Source organism: Terrapene carolina, unplaced genomic scaffold (assembly GCF_002925995.2).
Source record: "Terrapene carolina triunguis isolate 2854851 unplaced genomic scaffold, T_m_triunguis-2.0 Scaffold69, whole genome shotgun sequence".
In the NCBI taxonomy this organism is placed as follows: Eukaryota; Metazoa; Chordata; order Testudines; family Emydidae; genus Terrapene; species Terrapene triunguis.
Window position 1 is genome coordinate 61,954,698 of NW_020664420.1, and position 14,002 is coordinate 61,968,699.

Below are 14,002 nucleotides of genomic sequence, written 5' to 3' on the forward strand. Positions count from 1 at the left end.
CCTTCTGATGCTTTTACCTTTTTGTGATACTGTCTCAACTACAGGAACCTTTATAAAGAATAATTCAGACAGGAATTTGGAAACCCTCTGGGCAGTAACTAGGAGCTGCTTCTTCGCCAGATCGTCTACCTTCTAATTACTAACTTAATTTGTCCAGTCAGCTCTAATCTGAAACTTTTCCCTTTGAGTTGACCTGAAATGGCAACTTGTTTCTTCTTGGCAAAACAAAAAACTGGAAAACCTTCAATCTGGGACTTAGTGGATTTGCCTCCAGCATTTCCATAATACTTTCCATTACTACTCGTGTTTCCAAATAAACCTAAGTATTGAAAATGTATTGACTTTACCACCACAAACCTATACTGTCTATATTAGAGGCAATGTGGACGAGTGGGTAGAGCAGGGGACTGGGAGTCAGGAGTAGTTTGCCATTAACACTAGGCAAGTCAAAGACTAATACTTCCAGAGCATACACTGATTGAGAGCCTCTTTTTGGTTCTCAACTTTGACATGCCAAATACCTGCAGCTCCCATTAACTTCCAGCTGGAGTTGTGAGCACTTAGTACATTTGAAGATCAGATCCGTCGTATCTTTTGTCAAAATTAACTGAAACCCTGACCTTAAACTCCTGTGCCTCATTGCTCCTGATCTACACTGGGGATGCGAATGCTTACCCATTTCTGAATAGTTCTTTGAGACATTGGAGTTCTTTAACAGTTCTGCATTGCTATAATCTCTCAAAGAGACAGGATTGTCCAGTAGTTAGGGCAATAGTCTAGGACTCAGGAGCCGTGACCTCAAGTCCTTGCTCTGCCCAAGACTTCCTATGTGACCTTGGGCAAGTCACTTAATGAGGTGCTTAGGCACTTCTGAAAATTCACTAGGTACCTGTAAAGGTATTAGGGGCTATTTATATGTCTGACAAGTGGCCTCGCCACACCTCAAGCAGGCTATAGCTTGGTGCCCAGAAGGAATGCCAAAGACCAAAGCTAAGTTACATCTACCTAAGGTCTCAGGGGATGCCAAGCATCGGTAAGACAATATGCATGTAGATCTGTTTTAAATTCACTTGCCTAGGCCTGTATACCTTTTAGCAAAATAAATTCAACTTTTTTTTGAAGCAGCAGCTTCTGGGTTACTGCATAGTGTTATTGTCCACAGGTTCCAGGAAGGAAACTCTTGAAGATTCCAAACTGTTAGACCCACTACTTAACAGAGTTTGCAACTGGGTTAACTGCCTCTTTGGGAGGGAGGGTGTGTTAAAGTGGCAGGGTTGTGGGATTCCATCCCAAGGAGAAATGGAGACTTCTTCCTTTTTATTATGACTATATTAGTTAATTCTTGTGACTCGTCAGAGGGTGCTATGCTGTTTGACTATCACTGCAGTATGTTTATGCTACATCCTCAGCCATGTAATGAAAAGTTTGTCTCGTTTGGGGTCAGAGAATACATTAGAAGGTGCAGCCACAAGTGCCGAGTTCCTGCATTCCAAGGGGGTGCTCAACCCCCACTTTGCCTCTGGCCCTGCCCCCACTCCACCCCTTGCCCCAAGCCCTGCCCCCACCCTGCCTTGTTCCTCCCATCCCCCGCAGCGCTTCCTGTGGAACCAGAGTTTGGGGGTGGGGGCACATGTCTCCAGTGTACATAATCTTTCCAGCACACCTAGGGATACAGTTCCTTTACAGCCTCAAACTCAAATATGTCCGCTGATCCAGACTTGGCTCTCTTGGGGCCTTGGGAGATGGATGGATGTGGGTAACTGAACAGGGAGTTTGATAATGGAGCCCATAATTGACCACAGTCATAACCATAGTAATATCCAAGCATGTGCTTCATAACTGATCAGTGGGCTTTCTTCTCGCTTGTACATGCAGGGCCCACTCCTGTCTCTGGACAGTAGCTGGGAGCCCTGATGGCTTCCCAGCCACATATGAGGCAGGCACCCTGAAGGTGGCAGGGGGGGAAGCTTATACCTAAGTAGGAGTCTCATGTCTTAAGAAGTTTGAGTTTCAATGTGCTCTTTTTATCAAAGCCAAATGCTAGATAGTGGGATGGCTGGGGCTGGGCAACAAACATCAATGAAATAATAGGCAGCAGAACTACTACTATGCACACGTGACCAGTCTAAGTAACCCTGTCACATTATTGCTAACCTTGTTCTCCCTCCTTTGCTATTGTTAGACTTATTGCATTTTGCTTTTACTTGCATTGTTAGGTCTCTGGGGCAGACACTGTTTATCCATGCGTCTGTACCTCACATTGCACAATATGGCCCTGACCTCTAGGATGCTAGAGTAATTAACTTTGAAAAATGCACTTAGGATTTCTTATTTTCGAATATACGATTTGCCTAACTTAAGGCCCCTTCCTTGATGTCAATGGCAAAACATGTTTCCTCCTGTCACAGTCCCTGGGTAGGCTGCTCCTGCTGAGACCTTACCAGTCCCCAAAGTGCATACCTTTCAAGTGACAAGCTTAATCTCCATTTCTCCTTGAAGAAGGGGGTGTTAAAGTGGCAGTGGAGGCACTGGAAGGGGGAGGCGCTGAGCAGTGGAGCCGCTGGTGGGCAGAAGGCACTGGGGGTGGAGGGGGAGGAACTGATCGGTGGGGCTGCCGGTGGGTGCTGAGAACCCACTGTTTTTTCCTCATGGGACTCCAGCCCCAGAGCACCCACCCAGTCAGCGCCTACTATGGGTACAGGATTAGGCATATAGACTTATTTAGACTAGCCAGGGGGAGAGGGGATACTCCCACAAACAGAATGCTTCTCCACCTTTCAACACACACTTCCTCAGCTAGTCCTGGCCATCAAATATTTGTCTTGTCTACACACAAATTAAATGGATTTTAGTTGAACTGGTACAAAAATCACTATTGTTAAAGCAAGGCGAATTCCTGTGTGGACACTTCTGGGATTGTACCAGTTTAAATAAATGGACTTTAAAATGCATCCTGAATTAGCATTAGCACTAATATGTACAGTAATTAAATTGATTAAAGTTTAGTGAGCACTGGGGGGGGGGGGTGAACGCATGCCAGCTCCTACCAAAATAAGGGGAGTTAAACTCTTGTGCACAGACTAGGCCCCAGCTTTATTCATATTTGTTCCTGTTCCTTCAGCTTTTATTAATGGGTGCTATACAGGTGGGGTGAAAATAGCTCTGCAGCACGAAGCTTGGAGAGGAAATTCACCCTTCATCCCTCAGGTATTTGCGCCTCCGCCCCCATTTAGGCTTGACTATCAGCTGCTGCCCCTCTGAAATTCCCTCAGTGGGATTTAGGACCCTTGTATCCATATACTCCTAGATCACCTGGATTCCCCTTCTGGTTTTCCTGCCCTATATGCCAGTCTGAGGGCTAAGCCCTCCATGCTATGCAGAGGTACAATGCCTCATTTAGGCCCCCTGCCTCCATGGCTCTCTCAACAGCCCTTCCATGGTGCTTCAGTGATGCAAAGGGTCTCATGTGGATAAATCATCCTTGCCTTGCACTCAGGGTCTTATTTCTGCAACTAGCAATACAAAGTCCTGAGTGTGTTGAAAGACTAGCTGCTCTCTGGCCTACTGCTTCTCGGTTTTGCTTTCTTTCCAGTTTCACATATCATTCTTTCCATAGTGAAGAAATGGTTTGCTGCTTGTGCCCAAAACTGATATACTCTGATGTACTTGAAAAATCAGTGTACGAGTCTAGGCCTGTCAAATCCAAAATGAATAGGGTGATAGCAATTAACAGCAAATATCTACATGATAATGTCCTTCATGGCAAGGGGTCACTCACTACTCAGAGCCATTGTAGTACCAATTGCTCTCTCATAGAACCAAGGCCAAGCAAAGGGAGAAAATTAGAAAAACTGGTGTTGCCTGAGATTCATAGCTATAACTTCTGTAATGTCCGTGAGAACAGAGAACCCACTTGGGATAGGCACATTGAACAGGCTTTTAACATTGCAGCCTTGCTGCTAGGAATGTATATCCTCAGGTTGGCTACGGCTTGAGAGGTATGGGCACATACAATAAGAAGCCACATCGTCAAAACAAACTTGAACTCTAGTGCTTAAGTGTTGCAATTCTGCATGGCTGTAATGAACAGGAATAGGTTACTAGCCCTTTAAATAGTGTGATTCTTCTTGTGGCCCTCACTCTTCTGTGTTTCAGATACCAACAGGACCCTGCCAGAGCAGCTATGCATAGCTAGGCCTTTCATGTTGTATATTGTTAAGGGATTAAACACAGTTATTTGGACCCTATTGTGCCACGGGATGCCTTCATATTACCTGTCTCTTGTACAAAGCAAAAGACACAAGATTGGCCCATATGTGAGGGCCCCACGAGGTGAAGGAGACAGCCCTGTATGCTCTTCCCATGCCATCAGAGCCGGATTAAGGCAGGGGCTGCAGCCCAGGGCCCTGGCTCAAGGAGAGCTCCTCAAAAATAAATCATAGGCAATGATCTCCGGGGTGTGCAGGCTGCCTGGCCTGGCCCCACGCCGCTCTCAGAAGCAGATGGTGGTTGGCAGGTTTCTGTGGCCCCTGGTGCGGGGGGGAGAGGAGGCAGCTCTGCGTGTTGCCCCCGTCCCCAGCACCGTCTCTGTGCACTGCGGGGGCGGCGCTTGCGGGCGCGGGCAGTGCATGGAGACACACTGTCCCCCTCCCCCCAGGGCGTGCAGAGATGTGCCAGCAGCCAACCGCTTCCCGGAGCAGCGTGGGGCTGTGGCAGGCAGGCAGGCTGCCTGAGCCCTGCTGTGCCGCTGGCCGGGAGCCACCTGTGGTAAGTGTCTCCTGGCCGGAGCCTGCACCTCAAACCCCCTCCTGGACCCTGCACCCCCTGCTCCACCCCAACCACCTGCCCCAGGTCAGAATCCCCCTCCTGTACCCAAACTCCCTCCCAGACTCTGCACTGCCTCCTCCACCCCAACCCCCTGCCCCAGATCAGAATCCCCCTCCTGCACCCCAATCTCCCTCCCAGCCCCCGCATCCCATCCTGCACACCAATCCCCTGCCCCAGCCCCTTCCTGCACCAAACTCCCTCCCAGGAAAAATACTTGTATACAAGGGCCCCACAAAAATCTAATAAAGCCGGGCCCACAGGAATGTTAATCTGGTCCTGCATGCCATGCTAAACTTCCATGCCCCACACAAGGGCCAGGCAGAATCTGGCCATACATACTCAAGTAATATGTGGCAGTGAAATTCTTGACTAGCATATATGTCAGACAGACCCCCAGAAAAGTTTCCCTGAGTGCGAGTGCATTGTTCAGCGGCACTGTTTTTGAATTAACCGGTTTAATCACTGAGGATTATGTACTTATGAAACGACTGTCTGCTTCAGAGGAATTGACACAATCTATATTATGCAGCTACAACATTGTGTCAAACATAGCTGCAGCCATCATAGGTATAACTAAATTTGTACTACTGCAGAAGGAAGGAGATTTCACCATTTTGTTAATTCACTTACAACATGGAGAAGAATGTTCTGAAGAGTTCTCTGCCCACCTCAAATAGTCTTTGGCTACATCTCTGATTTGCTGCATTTCTTAGTATGTTCTGGGGCTTAAGGGTTGCTGGCACAGACAGGATTAAGCATATTATTCTATTAGGTAAGAAGAATACAAATCAAAAAGTGATGTATTCCGGAAAGCAATTTCACAGTTAATCTCACATTCAGTCCTCTTTCTTTAAAAACTGTTTTCTTCACGTTCCAGTCCTGGAGCATGAGGGGTTTTAAATGAAATTGACAATGCATATTCTGAAATGTATAGGCCAAGATTTTCAAAAATGGGTCCATATTTAGCACCTAATAATAAGTGACCTGATTTTCAGACATGCAGACAACCAACTCATTGTGCATAATCTATTGTCCAGTCAACATGCAAAATTGTGTACTTTCCTTGGGGGTTGCACTTGTGTATCACATTCACATTAATGTGTGTTATGCATGTGCATTGTGGGGTGGGGTATACAAACTTCACAATGGGCCTGGGCAGGAAGAGGTTTAATTGAAGTTACATCAGAGAGAGGCAACTCTGGTCCTTCACTTGTACCTCGGCTATGAAGCCAGGGGAAGGGATGTCCTTTGATTTCTCCTGACCCTGGGACATCTGGTCCCTGAGGGTCCATTGTAGCAGCCAGGGATCCAAGTTTTCAGCTTGCCTCAGCCACACCTCCTTTCCCTGACCATGACAGCTGTGGCATTAAAGCCACCATTGCAGCTCTGTGGTCCCTAAGAATTCCCCTACACAGGGACAATCCTCCAGTTGCTGATTTTAAGCCAGGTTTAGATGTTTTGCATCTCAGGGCCCCCAGCAGCTCAGGACTAGGGCCTTACCATCCCCCTACACCTCCTCCATCTCTCCACTGTGGGTCTGCCTCTGAAGAGAGATCATTTGACCCACCTCATTCAACCTTTATACAATGAGTCCTGATAATAAAATAAATCCTTTAAGAGGGTTAAATTCTCATTTTAAATGTACAAGGCAGTTTTAGTGTTTACTTAGTCACAAACAGGCATCTTGGAGGACAGAGAGAAGCTTATTGTACCTGTTGGAATAAAAATAATACAGCACACCAAATGGTAGCTCCTGGGAGCTCAGCCTAGCACTTTTTTTAGAACTTGTTAATGCACAATCAGATTATAAAAGCTAAATTACAGCATTTCAAAAATTCAGCCAGGGCATCTCCTTCGTTAACTACACCTCTACCTCGATATAACGCTGTCCTCGGGAGCCAAAAAATCTTACCGCGTTATAGGTGAAACCGCGTTATATCGAACTTGCTTTGATCCACCGGAGTGTGCAGCCCCCCCCCCCGGAGCACTGCTTTACCGCGTTATATCCGAATTCGTGTTATATCGGGGTAGAGGGGTACCTCAAGGTTTGGATCAAGGATGTGAACCCAATTCTGATCTTGCACTGGTTTTGCCAGTCCACTGACTTCAACTGAGTAACTTCTGATTTACAATGGTGTTTGGTCAAACTCGCTGTTGTTCAAACACCACTGTCTTTGACAAAAGATTACAGGATCCAGGGACTCTTTCCAACACTAAATGGGAAATAGGATACAAACAGAAAATGGAGATCGAATAGACCAGGGTTTCTCAAACTTTATTGCACTGCACCCCCCTTCTGATAACAAAAATTACTACACGACCCCAGGCAGGGGGACTGAAGCCTGAGCCCCTCTGCCGCGGGCAGGGGGACTGAAGCGTGAGCCCTGCCCCCCTGGGGCGGGGGAGGGGGGGCGGCAAAGCCAAAACTTGAGGGCTTCAGCTTTGGGTGGTGAGGCTTGGATTTTTGGCTTCAGCCCCAGGCCTCAGCAAGTCTAACTCCAGCCCTGGTGACCCCATTAAAATAGGGTTGTGACCGACTTTGGGGTCCCGACCCACAGTTTGAGAACCACTGGAATAGACCCACCAAGTCATCTAGTCCATCTCTCCTGCCAATGTGAGATCAAACACTATTTCCTAATGCTTTATCCAGTCTAGTTTTAAATGAGTGACTTGATAACATCCTTATCACTACCCTTTGGAAGACTTTTCCACAGCCTTCGCAAATAGGATATGTTTTACATGTGTATGTGAACAAATAAACCTTCTTGATTTTTGTGTACATTTTCTGTAATTGGACTTTTAGGGCCATCCAGGTGCTGTAAATCATGAAAATACTCTGTACGTGCATCTGAGAATCTTATGCGCTGGTCTATAAGCATTTCTGTGCGCTGTTTGCAAGGTAATGGATGGCTAGGCAGCCTTTGAAGTAGCTTGAGCCTACCCTGTGCAGTGTCTTGTAAATGAGGACTATCACTATTTAACATTTTATATTGTTGTAGCACCTTAGGCCACAACCAAGGGTACTCTGTTGTGCTAGGCACTGTACAAACATATTTCAAATGATGGTCCATGCCCCAGATAACTTAGAATATTAAATTCAATCAAGAAAAAGGATGGGCAGCTAATGGAGATCACCGTATTGGTGTGTTATATGAGCCGCCTCTGTGTTCATTGGCAGAGTGAGTTGTATCAAAAGTAATTGGTAGGACTCATCCCTTCTGGGTCCCAATAAAGAGAATTCTACTGAATTACTATGATTACTGCATTTCAGTATGTGGATCACTATGTGTCTAGAGCTGGGGGGAAAACAGTTTTCCCATCCAGCAAGTATTTTAAATTCATCCCATTCAGCATTGGGATGAAAAGTGGAAAGCTCAAATTGTGGGGAACCAACATTTTTTGATCGGGTCAATCCAATGTTTTGTTTTCCATAATTTTCAAACCTTGTCTTGATTTCAATCTTGTTGCTATATAAATTTATAGTTAAAAAAATAAGAAATTTCAAAACAAAGTCAAACTTAAATAGAACCTGTTAGAAATTGGAAAATGTCAAATCTTGGTTTGAAAATTTCAAAACACTTTTTCAAAAGTGTTTTGAAATGGGAATTTTGTTGAAATCAACCCTTTTCTGCAAATAGTTTGTTTCAACAAATTAGCATTTTCCAGTGAAAAGTTTTGCTGAAAAATTCCCAACCAGGTCTGTATGTATGCATCTACAACTTTTCTTTCCCACTCTGCTGATCGAAGTGTAGTTTTAAATAGTAACAATTGTGCATAAGCACTTCCTGCTATGGGTTGGCAAGCATTCCAGAAACTGACAAACATTTCCTGTTGCCATAGTAACTTACTTACTGGTGTTTACTTACGATTGTAGTGGTCACTCTGTTTGACCACCTTAAGAAAAAAAGCCCTATTCTCACAGAAACCTTACTGTGCAATGTTGCAGACATGCACATGCAACTGTGGGACTAAAGAGTTTGTGTCAGACTTGAAAAGAAAACAAATGGAATATAAAATGCTGAAAGGATACAGGTGGCTTGAGGGAGGTAGATTTAGGTTTGTGCAGGAAATTTAGATGGCTCCTGAGATTCTCAATAGACTAGACTATACAATGGAGCTAGTGAGTCATAGGTAGAAACTTATCTTCAAGCAAACAGTAGTTAAGGGACAGTGAACAAGCCAAAGTGACTCAAAGGGAAATGAACCCTCTTGGGTAAAGTCTGCCTTGCCAGCCTGCTAACAAACTTAGCTCTAGCAACAGTTGCACAGGTGTCAGCACTAATTACACAGGTGTCGCTAATTACATAATTGATGGAAAGTAAATCCAGAATATAGCTAGTTCAGTGGCAATGCTGGAATCGTAGTCCTAAATCTTATTGAACTACAGGTCTGGTTGGGCAATAGTCTTGTAGAAATGTGAATGAGTCATAGGAACAGCAAGACCTGGAATCTAAACTGCTGAACTTCTAGAGCAGGGGTCTCAAACACGCGGCCCGTGGGGTTATTTTCTGCGGCCCGTGAGCTCCTCGCGGCCCCCTGCCCTTCCCCAGCGTTTACCTAGAGCGGCTCCGGCCCAAAGCGCACTGGGGGCATTCGCAGCCAATGGGAGCTGCTGGGGGCGGTGCCCAAAGCAACAGCCACACACACCCCTGCGCCCCTCCTTCCCCAGGTTCCGTCTGCTTCCCGGAGCGGCGCGGGGGCAGGGCAGGCAGGCAGGGAACCTCCACAAACCCCTCACTCTGTGCTCCCTCTCCCAATAAAGTCCCTTCACTCCTTTCAATCTCCCTCCCTTCTCTCAAAACCTCTCACATTCTCTTCCTTTTTGCAGTCTCTCCCTTTTGTCCATTTAGTCCCTCATTCCCCTAGAGCCCTCCAATAACTGTTTCACTCTCTTCTTCCTCCTCCATCTTGCCTCTCTCTCTCTTCAAACACACACTGTTTTCCTCACTACCTCTCTTATTCTTTTTCAGCCTCCTTTCCCCTGCTCCAAGTTTCCTGACTCTCTCTCTCTCTCTCTCTTCTCTCCCTTCCTCATTCCAAATTTCCATCCTCTCCTCCCTCTTCCCACAGTCCCGTCGTTCTGCCTCCATCTCCACAACTTGACATAGTACAGTGGCCACCCTTTCAAAGATCATTCCAGTTCTAGAGATAATTGCTGATTGTGGCAGTGTCCCTCATTTTAACTCTGGTGAATATTTCTGAAATCTTTAGTACATCTAAAATTAGAATGAACTTGTTTTGGATCCCAATCTATATAGCTGTTACTTTACTGTATAATTAGTTTTGTATTTTTAACAACATTATTGCCCATAAACTATGAGGCGTTTGAGCTGCAGAGTTTGTTGAAAATTTTCAGCTAAAAAATTTACAGTAGGAAAATTATTTTTGTAAAATCACAATATTCCATGGGAAAATGTTGATTTTCTTTTATGCAACTTTAAAGTTTTTCCAACTGGAAAAATGAAAAGTTTTATTTCAAATTGTCTTTTGGAAACCAGAACATTTTGGTTTTCCATTTCAGTTTTGTTCTTTCCCCCCTCTCCCCCCTTCCGTTTCATCTCTTCTTTTCCAGTTGGGAAACATTTTTTAAAGCTATTTCCCAAGATCACACACTTTATCACTTTCCCCAAAATGGAGCAAAAGATTAAATATCCCTGAAAATCTAATAACCAAAATGGAAAGCCAAAAACCTTTCTATTTAAAAAAACAAAACCAACAAATGAAACATTTTAAGTAGAAACAAAATTAAAATGTTTCAAAACATTTAGAAACGAAACTAAAGGAAATGTTAGTTTTTGAAGTGTCCTGCACAATCCCTGACATTTTTCAGTTTGAAAAATTTCAAAAATGGATTTTTCTCTCAACTTTTTTTGTTTTTAAGCAGGAAAAAAATGGGTTTTCCAACAAGTTCTGCTTCCTCGAGGTTTTTTCCCCATGAATATGATGAAACAGTGGAATTTTTTTCAATAGCCCAATTAGGGAAATAATGCAGAAGAGGATTAGTTACTTAATTTGATTTCACTAGAATTTGAATTAACCAATTTTACTTAAATTTGCTCTTTTGTTTGAAACTGATCTAGAAAGTAACATTTGCATTTACTTGTTACAGTAGGAGGGGTTTAATATTTCAGGCTTTTTTGCTGAATAAACTCAGCTAACCTAATTGAAGTCTGATATAAAAAGCAGTTTTGATTTACATTTTCTAATCTTATGTATTAAGATTGTATAATACATTTGTGTTAATTTTCTAACAATAGGGACTTGTTAACTGATTTTTCTACTGAATAATCTGATGAAAATAAAAAGCTATTTTAACCTAGCTCCTATTTCTTCTGTAGTAAAACTCTATGATCTGAAGAGTAATGGTTGTGTTCATTTACCATCTTATTAATTGAGTCAAACTATGATCATTTTGCTTTTTTGTGGTGAATAACTTAACTGGAATTTCATAACAAATGCAGTTTTGATTTAGTTCTGTGTTAAGTATTTAATGCAAAAATAGTAAGAAGTGGCACTTATGTAGTACTTCTCCCCTCCTATATATCAAATGCTTTAACAAAAATGGTAAGCATGAGAGCTCTATGGGAATGTTTGGACAACTCTTTTTTTGTCAGAACTGATTATTTATTTATTTATTTATTTTGCGGAAATGTATCCAATTCGATGAAATGTTTGGGACAGTTTCCACTCAAAACGAAAGAGCCCCCCGACAACAGCCAATAGCCCAGGGGCAAGGGCACTCACCTAAACCTGAGTCTCCCATCTCAGTGTTTCTCTAGCCCAATTAATATGTAATTATTTGTGCCAAGTGGAACAGCTCCAACAAGAGAGATTGAGAGACTGACCCTGTAACTTAGTGGTTAGGGCACTCACCTAGGAGGTGGGAGACCCAAATGGGGCAGAGCAAGGATGAGAATCTTGGTCTCCCATATCCCAGTGAGTGCCTAATACATGGATTATTGGCTATTCTAATATGAAAGATTTAGGTTTCATTCCAATATGGAACAAAACAAACGTTGAAATCTCAAAACTCTTCACAAAATGGAAACCTTGTTTTCCAGTCAGCCCTAGTGAGCATTATTTCCATTTTACAAATGAGAACACAGAGGCAGAAAGGTTAAGCAACTTGCCAGAGGCTGCATCATTGAGGTGCATCATTAGCAAGTCTCAGAATAGAAACCAAATTTCCTGATCTATCCACTTCACCATAATGCCATCCTGAAATTCTTATTAGCCTTTCTATTGAACAAACATATATTACTCACGTAGTTCTGAGAACCTAGTGATGAGCTTATGTTTGTTTTATTGTATATTATTGTGTCAACGAATGATGGCTTGCACTCTTCATGGTTTTTCAATCATTTGCTCATCTAAAGTCTTGAAATGATACTTTCCTTAAAATGTCAGTGCTAATTACATTTTTTTCAGCAATGACCAATAGGCCAATTAAGTGTGTGTGTGTGTGTGTGTGTGTGTGTGTGTGTAAAAACAAAAAAGCCCCTATCAAAAGTGAAGTGTATGAAAATTGCCAAGAGTTACTTCAAGTCTCTAGTACAGTAAGATAGAAAAAGCTATTACAGCCATGTGTGTGTGAGAGGACCTTTGATATAAATAACGGCTCTTTTGGGGAGTCTGTTCTACTGTCTTGCAGCCTATTGAAAAATATTATCCACAGATTCTTCATTCTTTTATTATAAAGATTATTGACATGATAGCCTTCAGTGCTGCTCTTACTGTCATGTGATTCCTGCAGGTGCTGCCCCCCCCCCCAACACACTAAATCAATCATCATCCTTTTGACATTGATGAGGAGTCACCAAACACCTAATATAGTCACTTTCTAAAACAGAGTAGACCAACTTCATCCCAAACCCATCACAGTCCATTGACTTCAATCAAGCTAGCTCTTGGGTGAATGTGGGTCAATAACTGTGTAGGTGTGTTGTGTGTGTGGGGGGGGGGGGAAGGGTTGTTTGTTTTATAAAACAGTCAAAGACACTGAGCCAAATTAATCTCTGGCATCATTCCACCAAGAGGGAATAACAAAATTATACTGAATGGAATGATACCAGGGATGAACTTGGCTCAGTGACTAGAAATTACCAAGGGACAGCTCCTTAGCTTGTAGCTCCATTTTTTTTAATTCATCTGTTCCTGGGTTCAGTGATAAAAGCATCTGAAACTAATACACTTTTTTAGTGTGTATAACTTAATTTCTTCCTCCCCACCCCCAAACTGCTGCTGTGGAAGAACTTTTTTTATCAAGAATTGGATCTAGTGACTTTCTAAAGGCTGTTTTTTATAAACCCAAGGAAAAAACAGCATTTGTATTAGGAATCCCAGTCATGGGTCAGGACCCCACTGTGCTGAAGAAAGACAGTCCCTGTTCCAAAAAAGCTTGTGATCTAAATAGACAAGACAAACACGGAGTGGGGAAGGGGGGGTCTAACACACAGGCAGATTGAGCAATGTGATGGCAGCAAATGGCATGTTAGTTCCATGCTTTTGGGGAGAGGGAGTCACGTTTAGTTAGGCAGGCATAAGATGAAGGGAAAGGGGGAAGGGTGGAGAAGAGGTGAAGAGACTTGAGGGATGGGGAAGGTTGGAGCAAATAGCCAATTAGCACAGGGCAGAGAAAGTCTAGTCAAAACTTAGAATGTTTTGGGTTTAATTCAGCAACATCTCTGTTCAGTAACTGTAATGACTTCTATTGATGTGAAATGAACATATTGTGCTTGCTGTACACATGAGCCCATGCTTATAGTTTCCAGTTTTTGTTAAAAATAACAATCGGAATCCCATCTCATCCAATCTGTCATGAATAAAGGAGAAGTACAGTGTCGCAATTATGCAAAGCATGGCAGACGCATCCTTTCTATAACATGTTATAGTACAGGGGTCGGCAACCTTTCAGAAGTGGTGTGCCGAGTCTTCATTTATTCACTCTAATTTAAGGTTTCGCGTGCCAATCATACATTTTAACGTTTTTAGAAGGTCTCTTTCTATAAGTCTATAATATATAACTAAACTATTGTTGTATGTAAAGTAAATAAGGTTTTTAAAATGTTTAAGAAGCTTCATTTAAAATTAAATTAAAATGCAGAGCCTCCCAGACCGGTGGCCAGGACCCGGGCAGTGTGAGTGCCACCGAAAATCAGCTCGCGTGCCGCCATAG